The sequence below is a fragment of the Bubalus kerabau genome, chromosome X (genome assembly GCF_029407905.1).
Source record: "Bubalus kerabau isolate K-KA32 ecotype Philippines breed swamp buffalo chromosome X, PCC_UOA_SB_1v2, whole genome shotgun sequence".
Taxonomy (NCBI): Eukaryota; Metazoa; Chordata; class Mammalia; order Artiodactyla; family Bovidae; genus Bubalus; species Bubalus kerabau.
In genome coordinates, this window is record NC_073647.1 from 71,593,762 (window position 1) to 71,608,427 (window position 14,666).

Consider the following 14,666-nt stretch of genomic DNA (forward strand, 5'->3'; position numbering starts at 1 on the left):
AAAACATGAAACTGGACAAACTGCCTTTTCCACAGAGGAAAAAGACAAGTTGTTACAAAAGCAAGAGGATTATAGAATTTGTATCATGTGCCTTTTCACGGATGCTGTCCTGTCATGTATGAAGAGGGATACTGCTGTCTCACCAAGAGGACATGAACTCTGAATTGCACTTCCTTAAAATCAAATGATGCACTTGTATTTCAGCTGGAAAGGGCAGGGCGTCAGCTTTAGTCAGGGGATAGCGAATCATTCCTGTTGATGTTCAGCATTCCATTTGGGAATCGGATTGCATGCTCACTCAGTTGTGTCCAACTCTTCAGTGACCCCATGGACTGTAGCCTGCTAGGCTTCTCTGTCCATGGGATTCTCCAGGCAAGAATACTGGAGTGGGTTGCCACGCCCTCCTCCAGGGGATCTTCCTGACGCAGGGATCGAACTTGCGTCTCTTGCATCTCCTGCATTGGCAGGGGGATTCTTTATCAATGAGCCACCTGGGAAGCCCGAGAATCAGATTAATAACCACTTATTGAGCCTGTACTATGGGCTAGGACTGCGCTCAGTCCTTTAGATACACTATTTCCTTTAATCCTTCAGAAACACTCTTTGAACTAATATACTAATGAACTAGGGATGTAACTTATAACTGATGATATAACAGTCTCAGACATATCATTTGATCAAGATAACACAGCTAAGTAGGGATTCTGATCCAGGTCTACTGGATTTTAAAGTCCATGCTTTTAGCTGTACTGTCTGTGACCTGGGTCATACTGGTATAATTTAAATAGGTGAGAGTGACAAACTTTGTGTATGAAAAAATCCTGATGACAACTTTGAGCACTGATCTGTCCTACAGTCTAAGGCATTTTTATAGCAGTGGCAGGGGGCGGGGAGCCCTTTAGCTGCCCAATAAGTCCTAGAAGTTTAAGTGAAAATCAGGTGTAATTTTACTTTGCTTCTTGTTTTGAGGCCAAGTTTAATGTTAAGTATTTCATTCCAGTTACTTCAAATGCTCTGAGACAGTTAGGTTAAACACAAAAAGCATTAGTAATACATGAAGCTCCAGCACACAAAGTAAACAAACGCGACATACTGATTAATGGCTGAATTTAAAAGAAATCATCATCTTTCCCAATAGCATGTGACACAACACTCATTCAGGAAAGAGAAAAAATAATAAACTAAAGTCAATACCAAGATATTTTTTTTTCGAAAGTTTTAGAAAATGGTCTAAACCAAGCAAGGATCCATGCATCTACCAAGTTGAGACACATGGTAGAGACAAATATACTTCATCTGTCCTTGATATATTTCCTTATGAATTTGTAACAGATATCAATGTGATAATCTATGATTAACTGTCAGTGCTACTTTAAGAAATCACATTTTCAAATCACACATCAGTTAAGAGTAATTTAAATACCAAATAAAGATATAATTTGCCTTCTGAAAAGGATAAGCCTGTATCCACTAAACATTAAATCAGAAAACAATTATAAAAATTCCAAGAGATTAAAACAGATATGCATACCTGTCGCACTTTAAAAGATCATACTTTGACATAGATATTGCATCAAGACTTTTGTAAAGGGGTGGAGTGCTTTTTTAAAAATTCCTATTTTCTTTCACACACTATTAAAAAGTTTCAAGTGATTTTATAACATATAGGAGAAAGGTTATATACCCATTAAAGAAAAGAGTTGCTTTGGTTAATGAAATCAAACTTCATAGGCACTACATTACAACATAATTAACCTTATATTTCAACATTAAAACTTTTTAAATGTTAATATTTTAAGAAAATAAAAGGCAGTAAGAGTAGCTAGCATGATCTTTTGCTTTCAGACAGTTTGCAGGACTGAATAATCATGTGAAATATATATCTGTCTGCTCTATGTAAGTCTCATGTGACTCAAAGTTGGTAAGTCAATTTAATCAATATGAAATAGCTTATACAGTCAAACTTTTGAAGTATACAGTAATTATAATAAATACATTTGAAAGCTGAAAAAAAAGCAAAAGAAAAGCAAACACCTAGGATGACTAGACAGATGCTCTATACCACACACTGTTCGCCTGCCTAGCTAGTTTGACTAGAAGAGTCTCACAGCTATGACTGATCTTTGGTAACATCTCAAACAAGATGAACCAAACTTGTTTGCTTCATCACCTGGATGGATATTAACTCCTGAAGTCGCCATCCTGCTAGTCTCTTTCCAGCTCTCCCCAGCAAAGAAAGCACCTCAGCTGCCATGTTGAAGATGCCCTTTCTTGCTCGAGCACGCGTTCCCTCCCATAATGCGTTAAGAACATGCCCAGTACGTATCAGATAATGCTTTTTCTAGGTCATAGGATAGTATAATTTGGATCCTATCTACATATGTTGAAATAAGGAGATGTCATGTGTTGAAATGTGGGAGCCTCATACAATGTTGTGTCTACACACCTCACACACACTGTGTACAAGTACATTTATCTTCCTCATTTTAAGTGATTGAAACACACTTGATTTTTATTTTTTAAAACACACTTGATTTTTTAAAGCTTTCCAAAGTTGAGAGTGGGTTGGATATAATTTAATCCAAAGCTTACATATAAGGAATTTTGAGGATATATCATGCTAGAAGTGGCACCTGCCAACAAGACATGATGTTATAATCCAACTTTTTCAGACATCATGAAAAATGGGAGAGAAACTAAGTTCTAGGAGTTACGTGTTCAGAGAAATATAAAGGGTTCAGCGCTGTAGAAGGGAAGCAGACAACGACAATGACAACCCCAATCCCTAATCCCTGCTAAAGAGGATCTGCTACAGGTCCCTCTAGACAAAACCCTGCTGCTACATTAAACAGCCCATCATGCATGGTGCAGACTTTTTGTCTGTAAAGTCTTCCGTGTACTGGGTATTTTTTTCTTTATGATCTTAACATAAGTTAATAAAAACAATCGGATTACATATCTGACAAATTAACTCACAGTTATAAATGTGTTATCTGAATGAGAAATATACAGACTATTATCATTGCTATTTGTTACACATCTGTCTCCTATCATCTTATCTACTAATTATAATAAATCAATACAGCTGTGAGCTGCCAACCCTGAGCACAGGTTAAAAAAAAAAAAAAAAGTTAATCTGCAGTGCTATTTCCCACAGCCTTTGTTCTACAGGGAGAATTTTGCAACTTACATCTTGGCTACATGCCCTATCCTCTGGCCTTTCCTAGAGGAGGGACCAGTTTAATAGATTGGTTCTCTATGAATGTTGTTTCCCAGTACTCACACTGTTAAAAAGCCATGCAGCAAGGTAGTCTTAAACCATTTCTTACAAAATGGCTAAATAAGTCACTATGATTCAGCTACCAGGCCACCATAATGTGAAACTGTACTGTGGTAAATAACAAACAAAATAAAACAACAAAACCTCGCTCTGCTCTTCAGTAGCAAATATATCTTATAACTGAGATCAATAAAAGAGTTCAGTGACTGATAAATCTGTTGAAGACTGAAGTCTTATAGACATTCAAATTCAAAAACCATTCAAATCTTATAGTGCTCAAATATTAGCGCTAGTAAAGAAAAGGGCATGGATATTCCAAAGACAATGAAAAAATTCAATATGTATTTTTATTATTAACATTATTATTAATGCAATACATAGTTAAATTATTCACACTGAATTATGGGTGTTTCTGACATTTGAGAAATTAAAGAATTCTTAACTAAAGAAGGATGCCACACGAAGTCAAATACAAGAAGCCATGGAAAAATACTCTGAGAGGTAATGTCTCCATGTTAGGGATGAGGAATATTTTCCATTCTGTTCTCTCTTCACGTTCATTTGTTCACCTGACCCATGCAAGCTTCACGAACGTGAGTGAGATAAGGGAATTAGGTATTTCTATTTTGAAGTGTACTTTGGGAGAGGCAAGGCACTATGCCAATTGAAGAACTCTCTCCAAAGTGTTTATTGACTCCCGAACTGGCCAGATACTCTTGCTAAAGCTTCTGGAAACTCCTGCTCTTCACCTTGGTAGTTCTTTCTCTTACACATCTAAGTGGGCTGCAGGCCAATTACAATAAATTTTTATGTGTGTGGGACATGTGGGGTGGGGGTGGAGAGGGAAAAAGAAACAGGAAATAGATTCTCTGTGTATAAATAACTATAGGAGCCTGAATCCTACAGCCCATACAATTGCACTATGGTCTATTTCCCAAAAGAAACACTAAACCTGTTACCTTATCTCCTTTGTCAATCATGGCACAGCATGCTGCCTGTGTAGCTGAATTCGGAGACAACTAATTTTGGTCTGTTGATGAAAATCTTTGTTCATGTTCAAGATTTTTCTAATGTAGCCTAATAAGTCAACTGTAGCAATCTTCGCTATACAAGCACATTAAGTCTTCTGAATTTCTTTATACTTGGAATTCAAAAATAGTTATGAGCACATAAAAACTACTATTTCTTCTGTTTCAGTTTCATAATCTATTATAATGAGAGCAATTCTCAGAAGACCAGAAATACAAGAGAGACAGCATTGTATACAGGGCTTTGGTCCTGGCTCAGCAGCTTGACAAGCTGCACTACCTGGAACAAATTAAATTACCTCTTGTCTATTTCCTCATCTACATGAGAAAGTTGGATTCAGATTTTAAGATATCATAGACAAGTAAAAGTTTTATAAACAAAGAATGATGGTGAGGGCAATGACACAACTGCCAATTTTTTTTTTTTTTTTTTTTTTTGGCCAAGCATGGACATAAAAAAACAAAAACCTATCATTTACTATCACCAACATTTCATAAAATACAAAACGGGTCTAACTCCTCAAAATTAGAAGGATATAACTTATAATAAGCAGCAATTTTTCAAATTGAAAAAGTTCAGCTTTAAAAATCTCATGGCCTGTGGGGCTTATTTCCCTTACTTCACCATGGGCCAGTAAAAAGTCTTCACTGGTCAGGGTACTGTCTAAAAGTAAATGTTTGGGAACTCCTGAACTAGGTAATTTTCAAGGTCCAAGGCTCAAACACTAAATTATAATTGTAGGTGCTCTGTTATATTTCTTTCATTCTATATTATAGTCTAAAGTAGGTGTTCCATGAAGGACAGCACTGATGCCTAGATTTTTGAAGATTAGAAATACATTTAAATCATTTTGAGAAATAACAACTAAAATTAAGCTTCAATTTATTGGAGAAAGTATACACTACTACAGATTCAACTTCATCAATATTAATGAACCATTCACTGGACACTTACTATTAAGCTCATTTTACAGATGAAGAAATTGAGGCAAAGGTAAACTAAATAACTTTTCAGAGACACACTGCCTCAGGAGTCAGAACTGGAACTCCAATTATGACTCCACTTTTTGGTAAAACTCAAAAAAAAAAAAGAGAGATTATATTTAGATTTTAATTATCACTTCCCCATTCATAAATGAGTGACAGATGTTTTAAATCTTAGAAGCTGTCCAGAGTAAAAAGTTCTCCTATTTTACTTTTCCAAATAATGCCTTTTTAATATATAAATATTGGCAGGGCTTTTCCAATCTAAAGAGAGAAAAAATGTCTATTAGTTTGGTCACTTAACTTTCTCCAAAAGCTGACAAGATTGCAAATTTAGAATTTTTAAAGGACAAATACTTACAGATTTTCTCTTTTTCTCTTAAGAAGAACCCGTATATCTTTCTGGATTTGAATCTGCAATAAGAGACAATATTTATGTGTATGGTGACATAAGAAAAGATCCTTTTTAAAAAGAAACCCATCTGCTTTTTCGCATTACCTGTGCACCTTAGTTCATGATAAGCCAGGTAGCAAAGGAAAAAACAAAAAATGACTAGAACTAGTACTATTGGGGTTTTACAAAAGTAACTGAGCCTGGCTCTGAGAAACAGTAGTCAAAACCCTATGGGAAAAGGGCAGATTAAGAAACAAGCAGAGGACTGAATAGACATTTTCCCAAAGAAAATGGTCAATAAGGTACATAAAAAGGTACTCAATATCACTAATCATCAGGGAAATGGAAATCAAAACTACACTGAGTTCTCACCTCACATCTGTTAGAATGATTGTCACCAAAAAGACAAGAGATAATGAGTGTTGGTGAGGATGTGGAGAAAAAGGGACCTCTTGCGCACTGTTGGTGGGAATGCAAACTGATGCAGGCACTATGGAAAACAGTATGGAGGTTTCTCAAAAATTTAAACAACTATCACATGATCCAGCATTCCCATCTCTGCTTATATATGCAAAGGAAATGAAAACAGGATACTGAAGATCTCTTCAATGCCTTCCCATGTTTAGTGAAGCATTATTCACACTAGCCAAGATATGGAAAAAACCTAAGTGTCTGCTAAGGGATGAATGGATAAAGAAGATGTGATACGCGTGCACACACACACACACACACACACACACACAATGGAGGTATTATTCAGTCATAAAAAAGAAGGAAATCCTGCCATTTTCAACAACATGGATGGACCCTGAGACATTATAGTTAGATTAAGTCAAAGAAAGACAAATATTGTATTATATCACTTATATGGAATCTGAAAAGGTCAAACTCAAAGAAACAGACTAGAAGGCTGGTTATCAGGGGCTGAGTGGGGTGGTGGAGGAATTGGGGAGATGCTGTTAAAAGACACAAACTTGCAACTAGAATGTTGAGTAAGTTCTGGAGATCTATAATGCACAGCATATTAATTATGATCAATACTGTATTACATACTTCAAAATTTCTAAGAGATTAGATTTCAAATGTTCTTGTCACAAAAAAGAAATGATAGTTAACATGATGTGATAGTTGTTAGCCAATACAAAGGTATTAATCAGTATAATATATAAATATATCAAATCAACCCATTGTACATCTTAAACTTATACAATGTTATATGTTAATTATATCTCAATAATATATATATATACACACACAATTAAAGTTTTTTAAATGACAGAGAGCAGGAGTCATGATGTAAATGGTTTTATTTCTACCTCTTCTCCCATAGTCAGGATAGGAGCCAAGTTCAGAGACAAAGTCTGACTATGGGAAACTAGTAGGTCAATCTGACTGGTTAACTCCGACCTCAATGCCCACAGGCACCCAGCTATTTTCTCATTAAAAATGAACTATTTCCTTTAAACAATACATGGCTCTTTCCAAATTCAAATACAGCACTGGTCTAAGTAGAAATGAGAGATAATTTTCATCTTCCTTCAATGAATAAAGAGAGAGTCTTGTGACATCCTTCAAGATATATACACTGTGAAGGTTTAGGATCCATTTATAGTTGAGGGTTAGTCTATTTTGGAAAATGCAGGAGAAAACTTACCATCTGAATACTCAGAACAGTAAAATAAAGCTCTCCAGTAACAGATACTGTTTACTTACATTTCAACACGACTGGGCATCATATTATGCTTCAGTTTTCTTTCCATCCAGTAGTATTCGGTACTACTTCCATATGATTATAAGAATAACATTCAAACAAAATTTCTACTCTAGACATCCCAATGGAAGTTGCAAATCAAACATCCATATAACTAATCAACATACTAACTAGCTGGTATTAACTCAAACAGTTGGTTTTCTCTTTTGCTAACATCAGGAGGGTGAAGGAAACAAAGGTTTATACCCAGATCAATCACTAACTAAGTATGCCAATTGTTTGGCTTAATAGAACTACTTTTCAACTTCAAGTTAATACCCACAATCTACTCTAGGAAAGGGGGCTCTGGCAATAGTATCAGTACCTGTGCAAACACAAGTGGTTAAGATTACTTATAAACAAAAGACACACTATTTAATATTTTCTTCCTTTACTCCCTGAGGGTTAACACTTGATATTAACACCAAGAGGGGAAATCTCTGCATGTTCGTATTAAAACAAAGTCCCAAGAGCTCAAAAAGAGAACGCTGAGGAAGAAAAACTTCATATTTCTTATACAAATGCATGTATTTCCTCCCCCACACAGAGCTTAATTCAGATAACTAACAAACAACAAAAAACCAACCTTTCATAAAATCACATGAACATCTATAGGTGGTGCAGAGTGGGGACGGGATACAAAACTATCCAGTAGTTTGTGTAATTTGAAAAATAATTTCCATAGAGAAAGTTTCCAAAGGAGACTTGACACTTGGTCATTGGTCCTACAGAAAGAGAGGCTGGAGAGGATACTCAAAAGTATAAGAGAACTCTTTCAGTTGGATGAGAGGCCCATACCAACCTTTGGCTAATTTCCAGTCTGAGAGCCCTCAATCAATTGGGCAGGACAATGTAACTCTCAGATGTTCTTTAATACAAAAGACAGACATAATTTTTCTCAGTAAAGGACATTTCCTTCATCACACACACACAAAAAAGCAAGTAAGCAACAGCTTACTTACTTAAGTTGCTTACTTAAAAGTAAGTAAGTTGCTTACTTGCTTAAAAGTAAGCAACAGCTTACTTACTTTACAGATGATAAGTAAGAAAGTAAGTAAGTTGCTTACTTAAAAGTAAGAAAGTAAGTTGCTTACTTAAAAGTAAGAAAGTAAGTTGCTTACTTAAAAGTAAGTAAGTTGCTTACTTAAAAGTAAGTAAGTAAGTAAGTAAGTTGCTTACTTGCTTAAAAGTAAGTAAGCAACAGCTTACTTACTTTGCAGATGATAAAAGGGAATCAAATCACATTTCCTGCTGCTACTGCTGCTGCTAAGTCGCTTTAGTTGTGTCCGATTCTGTGTGACCCCATGGACGGCAGCCCACCAGGCTCCCCCGACCCTGGGATTCTCCAGGCAAGAACAATGGAGTGGGTTGCCATTTCCTTCTCCAAAGCATGAAAGTGAAAAGTGAAAATGAAGTCGCTCAGTCATGTCCGACTCTTAGCCACCCCATGGACTGCAGCCTACCAGGCTCCTCCGTCCATGGGATTTTCCAGGCAAGAGTACTGGAGTGGGGTGCGATTGCCTTCTCCGAATCACATTTCCTAACTGAGCCTAATTAAGTTTCTCTGCACAACAGAAAAACTGGCACTCGCCTCTCTCTCTCTCTAGCCTCCTCCCTACAAAATAGCATCCTCCTCTTAAAGTCATCCTATTAAATTGAAGAAATAATCTGATATAAAAGAACTAAACAGATTATCAACATGCAGGTTCTCTTTACAGATGATCAGAAATATGGATGATCTGGCTAAAATTACAATGTAAATTTGAGTCATACTTTTCACTTTCACAGATATGCAAGCTTTTGCAACATAAGGAAGTTGGAAATCCTTAGCATAGCAAATTTTTAAACAGACTGAAGCATATACCATGGTTTGTTTCCACTTTATAGTCACTTGGTGGCATGAACAAAAGGAATAATACAGCATCTAGAGTTGATCATCTTTCAATTAGGGAATGAGGCAGCTCTGAGAAAGCCTTCCCGCTAAATATCAGGGAGCGTAACAGTGTCCTTGCAGCTAACAAGAGAGTGACTAAGGGAAAAAGTAATACAAATAGAAGGCAGTGTTGTTCAACCTCATGTTTTGAGACAGACTTCATAACAAACCATTAATGTGTTTAGTTTTTGCCCTTTCTGTAAATAAGTTAGTGTGCTAATGAATATTTTGGAAACATTTTTCTAAAGTAAAGTCCATATACTAAAAATGTGACAGCATCAGATGGAAATGTTTCAGGCATGATCAATCATTCTTTCCTTAATGACTCAAGGACCAATCTTAGTAAGTTTAAAAGACAATGTTTTGGGAAACAGTGGGAAACATTAACAAAGTCCTACGCACATTGTGTCCAAATCTAAAAGTAAATCCTGGAAAGTCCCTTATGAAACAATTCCCTAAGCAACAGTGTTTTATAAATCTATGTACACAAAATTTATATACCGGCAAATACTAATGGATGAAAACTGCCATGCTAGCATATATTTTAAAGGTCAGAGATGTTGAAATAAAAAATAACACAGGTGCAAAACAGTATGTATGAGTCTATCATTATATATATATACCTACATATTTGAGAAGGCACATATTCGTAGAAAAATTAGCAAGACATGCACCAAATATTACTGCTATTATTGCATGGTACAATTAAAGGGGAATTTTACATGCTTTACTAATTTTAAGTTGTGTATTCTTTGATTTAGTGTCTTCCAAAGTTTCCAGAAATAAAAATTGCTTTTACTTAAAAATTAGTTTTTCAAAATCCTAAAGGAACAAGAAAATGACTCATTTAAAATGCCTACATGACAGTAATAAGGTAGTCAAATCACCGGAGGTATTGCTCAGAGTCTAAGCTACAATAGAATCTTTTCTTTTCCCTTTAAAAATATACTTGAGTATGAGTGGTCCAGGAGCTTTAAATGCTCCTAAGATTGTGGGTCACTTGATTTGTAAACATTAAAACTATTTAAGAAATGTTATAACCTAAGTAAAACTACCCAGAATCTATCATGAAAAGAGTACGGATGTAATTCCAGACTCTAGACTAGTCACAGACTAGTCATAGACTATAATGTTGCTTCATGGAAAAGTTAAAACCAAAAAGTGTTTATAAAATACTCATGATCTCAAAAAGCTACTTGAAAAACAAACATTACAAATTATCAAATACAAGAGAAACTATCTTTTTCATTCGATCTTCTAGAAATAAGAGCTTTAACAGTTTGGTGAATACCCTTGGGGACTTTTTTCTAAGCATATTCTAATACACACACAATTTTTAAAAACTGAATTATACTATCTATACAAGCTTGCAACTTTCTTTTTAAAAAACGGCTCTTACATGCCTTTCCATGTCAGAATACATAGATCTAAAATAATACTACTTTGTTATTGCTTTTTAAATTTTTAACAGTTATATGGTATTCCATTGTATGGCCATGGCAAAATTAAGTCTTACCAATCTTCCCTGCTGCTGCTGCTGCCAAGTCGCGTCAGTCGTGTCCGACTCTGTGCAACCCCATAGACGGCAGCCCAACAGGCTCTCCCATCCCTGGGATTCTCCAGGCAAGAATACTGGAGTGGGTTGCCATTTCCTTCTCCAATGCATGAAAGTGAAAAGTGAAAGTGAAGTTGCTCAGTCGTGTCTGACTCTTAGCAACCTCATGGACTGTAGCCTACCAGGCTCCTCCGTCCATGGGATTCTCCAGGCAAGAGTACTGACTGGAGTGGGGTGCCATTGCCTTCTTCACCAATCTTCCCCATTGATAGGTATTTGGGATTTTCTAATTTCTCATCATTAGAAACAGCAATAAACACCCTTAACAATATATTTATGCCAGCCCTTCTATAGGATACATTTCTAGAAGAATTGTTAAGTCAAACTGCTAGGTTAACTGCACCTTATACCATTTATGAATTTATCTTAATCACTTCAGTTCAGTCGCTCAGTCGTGTCCAACTCTTTGTGACCCCATGAATCACAGCACGCCAGGCCTCCCTGTCCATCACCATCTCCCGGAGTTCACTCAAACTCATGTCCATCAAGTTAGTGATGCCATCCAGCCATCTCATCCTCTGTCGTCCCCTTTTCCTCCTGCCCCCAATCCCTCCCAGCATCAGTCTTTTCCAATGAATCAACTCTTCTCATGAAGTGGCCAAAGTACTGGAGTTTCAGCTTTAGCATCATTCCTTCCAAAGAACACCCAGGGCTGATCTCCTTTAGAATGGACTGGTTGGATCTCCTTGCAGTCCAAGGGACTCTCAAGAGTCTTCTCCAACACCACAGTGCAAAAGCATCAATTCTTTGGTGCTCAGCTTTCTTCACAGTCCAACTCTCACATCCATACATGACCACTGGAAAAACCATAGCCTTGACTAGACGGACCTTTGTTGGCAAAGTAATGCCTCTGCTTTTCAATATGCTATCTAGGTTGGTCATAACTTTTCTTCCAAGGAGTAAGCGTCTTTTAATTTCATGGCTGCAGTCACCATCTGCAGTGATTTTGGAGTCCCCAAAAATAAAGTCTGACACTGTTTCCACTGTTTGCCCATCTATTTCCCATGTAGTGATGGGACCAGATGCCATGATCTTAGTTTTCTGAATGTTGAGCTTTAAGCCAACTTTTTCACTCTCCTCTTTCACTTTCATCAAAAGGCTCTTTAGTTCCTCTTCACCTTATGCCATAAAGGTGGTGTCATCTGCATGTCTGAGGTTATTGATATTTAGTAAACATAAATAGAAGGTCATATAGGGCAAGGATTGTGTCTTATTATCTCTGCATCTATTTTGGCTTGAAAGTGCATTAAAAATCTGTTGGAATGGATAAAGGAAACTAACAGCTGTCAGAGAATACAGCTGGTTTAAGTCATTTTTTTTCTTCACATTTAATATCAGCTTTCACTTCATTAGTAACTAGTTTTAAGATAGTATTTTTTTTACATTATCAACTTCAGCAGATATTTTGGAAAAGTACTTATAACAAAAAAACTACCACTATATTTTAGAACAATGATACAATGATAATCAATTTTAACCAAAGAGAAAATCCTTTGTTTTACTCGTTAGTCAGAAATTATTCTTTTCAGTGCTAGAACAATATATAAATTGCATATCCATGACAACAATGAATATTTTTTTATGTAGTTAGATCTGCAGTATTCTGCAGTAAATTCTTTGTTTCATTTTCTCAGTTTTGAAGCAATGTTTATTTATACTCTACCCATTGTCTTTACCCAAGCTCAAAGACAGAGTCTAGTTTGAACATTAAGAGAAATACTTCAACTATAGTTAAGAATTCTGTTATCACCCATTCTCTTACATAACTTTTCCCCTTATAATTAGTATGGTAAATTATATGAATTATATACACACACAGTTTCATCATTAGCATGGCTTTATATATATACATGCACACATACAATTTGCATATCACACATATGTAAATTATGTGTATGTATAAAAATGACAAGTATCTACCTACAATATAAGTACCAGACCTCACCTAGGACAGGAAGATAAACTATACACATATAAATACCATTCCTTACCTACAAAGTTATAGACTTCCAGAGCTGAAATAGGCTTTAAAATGAAAGTTTGCTGCTGTTGCTAAGTCGCTTCAGTCATGTCTGACTCTGTGCGACCCATACCCGGCAGCCCACCAAGGCCCCTCTCTCCCTGGGATTCTCCAGGCAAGAATACTGGAATGGGTTGCCATTTCCTTCTCCAATGCATGCATGCATGCTAAGTCACTTCAGTCATGTCCGACTCTGTGCGACCCTATGGACAGCAGCCCTCCAGGCTCCTCTGTCCACAGGATTCTCCAGGCAAGAATACTGGAGTGGGTTGCCATTTCCTTCTCCCTAAAATGAGAGTAATTAGTCTATAAAAAGAAACTCTCTTCCCTCCCCTTCCAAATGATCACAGGAGCTAAGAGAGGATCTATTTTCTAGAACATAAGGAAAGCCTCTTATATGCTTCCCTATACAGATAATGTAAGACTTTCTTTCTTTAAGATGAAATGTTAGAATATTAGAAAGCAAAAAATTACACTATTTCTAACCTTTTGGTTACCTAGGATGAAATTAACAGTATCAAGACAGAAAGGCACATTCTCTTTAAATGCTCTCAATAGAACAACTGCATTTAAATAAGAAATTTTTAAAGTCACATATATCAAGAATCCTATTTGTAAGATCCACCTAAGATATAGCTTGATTATTAGGAGACAATCACTGGGGAAGAACTGTTTTAATAGCTGAAAATTGCTGCTGCTGCTGCTGCTAAGTCGCTTCAGTCGTGTCCAACTCTGTGCGACCCCATAGATGGCAGCCCACCAGGCTCCGCTGTCCCTGGGATTCTCCAGGCAAGAACACTGGAGTGAGTTGCCATTTCCTTCTCCAATGCATGAAAGTGAAAAGTGAAAGTGAAGTCGCTCAGTGGTGTTGGACTCGCAGCAACCCCAGGGACTGCAGCCCACCAGGCTCCTCCATCCATGGGATTTTTCCAGGCAAGAGTACTGGAGTGGGGTGCCATTGCCTTCTTGGCTCAGGAGCAACAATCTCCCAATACTGATTTAAAAGAGTGTTTTGAACAAATTGATTGCATAATATCAAACATTGGACTTACCACATCTCTTCCTTCCAAGTTTACTCAAGCAGTGTGTTGATACATGGGTAATTCTGAATTTACAAGGCCTTTATTAAAATACTGAAGAACTGAATGATGCCTGAAAGAAGTATTTGTTACTTTAAGAGATCTTGACCAGAAAGTACTGCTGTGTAACAATCAAAACTTTCCAAAAGCTTGGGTAATTTTTGCCAGAAGTTACATTTTGTTTTTAAAGACATGACTCAATAAATAAACACACAGAGAGCACCAAGGTAATGAACAATAAGTACTCATGAAGCAATCATTTTAGGAGAAAAACATTAGCATTTTCTTCTACATTAAAGATGAGATTGATAAACCACTGAGAAAAGAAAATATATTTTTAGAAATACAGACTCTTAGAGCTAAAATATGGCCTGTTTTGATGACTCTCAAAGTATCTGGGGCCACCAGTTCCTGGCGGTACTACTGTTCATAATATTGCAAGCACCACTTTCATTTCTGCCAGGAATAATTTTTATTTGCTGAAAAAAAAAATGCACTGGAGTTCCATCGAAAGTAGTGCCGATTAAGAATAAAGAAATTGTTCAGTGTTGCCAAATGTATACAGAAAGGCACTTTATATCCC

General features: G+C 36.5%; 1 protein-coding gene across 9 annotated transcripts in view; it reads right to left on the reverse strand.

Annotated features, from left to right (window-relative positions):
- ACSL4 (acyl-CoA synthetase long chain family member 4) overlaps positions 1-14,666 on the reverse strand; it is a 78,908-nt gene that overhangs the window by 43,788 nt on the left and 20,454 nt on the right. For 5 of the 9 annotated variants that reach the window (XM_055565146.1, XM_055565144.1, XM_055565141.1 and 2 more), the window contains one exon: positions 5,654-5,706. The gene's annotated coding sequence lies outside the window, so the exon portion shown is untranslated. Of the gene's footprint in view, positions 1-5,653; positions 5,707-8,649; positions 8,982-14,666 lie in introns of those variants that run through there. The other 4 variants (XM_055565142.1, XM_055565140.1, XM_055565147.1 and 1 more) reach the window with 3 other exon arrangements.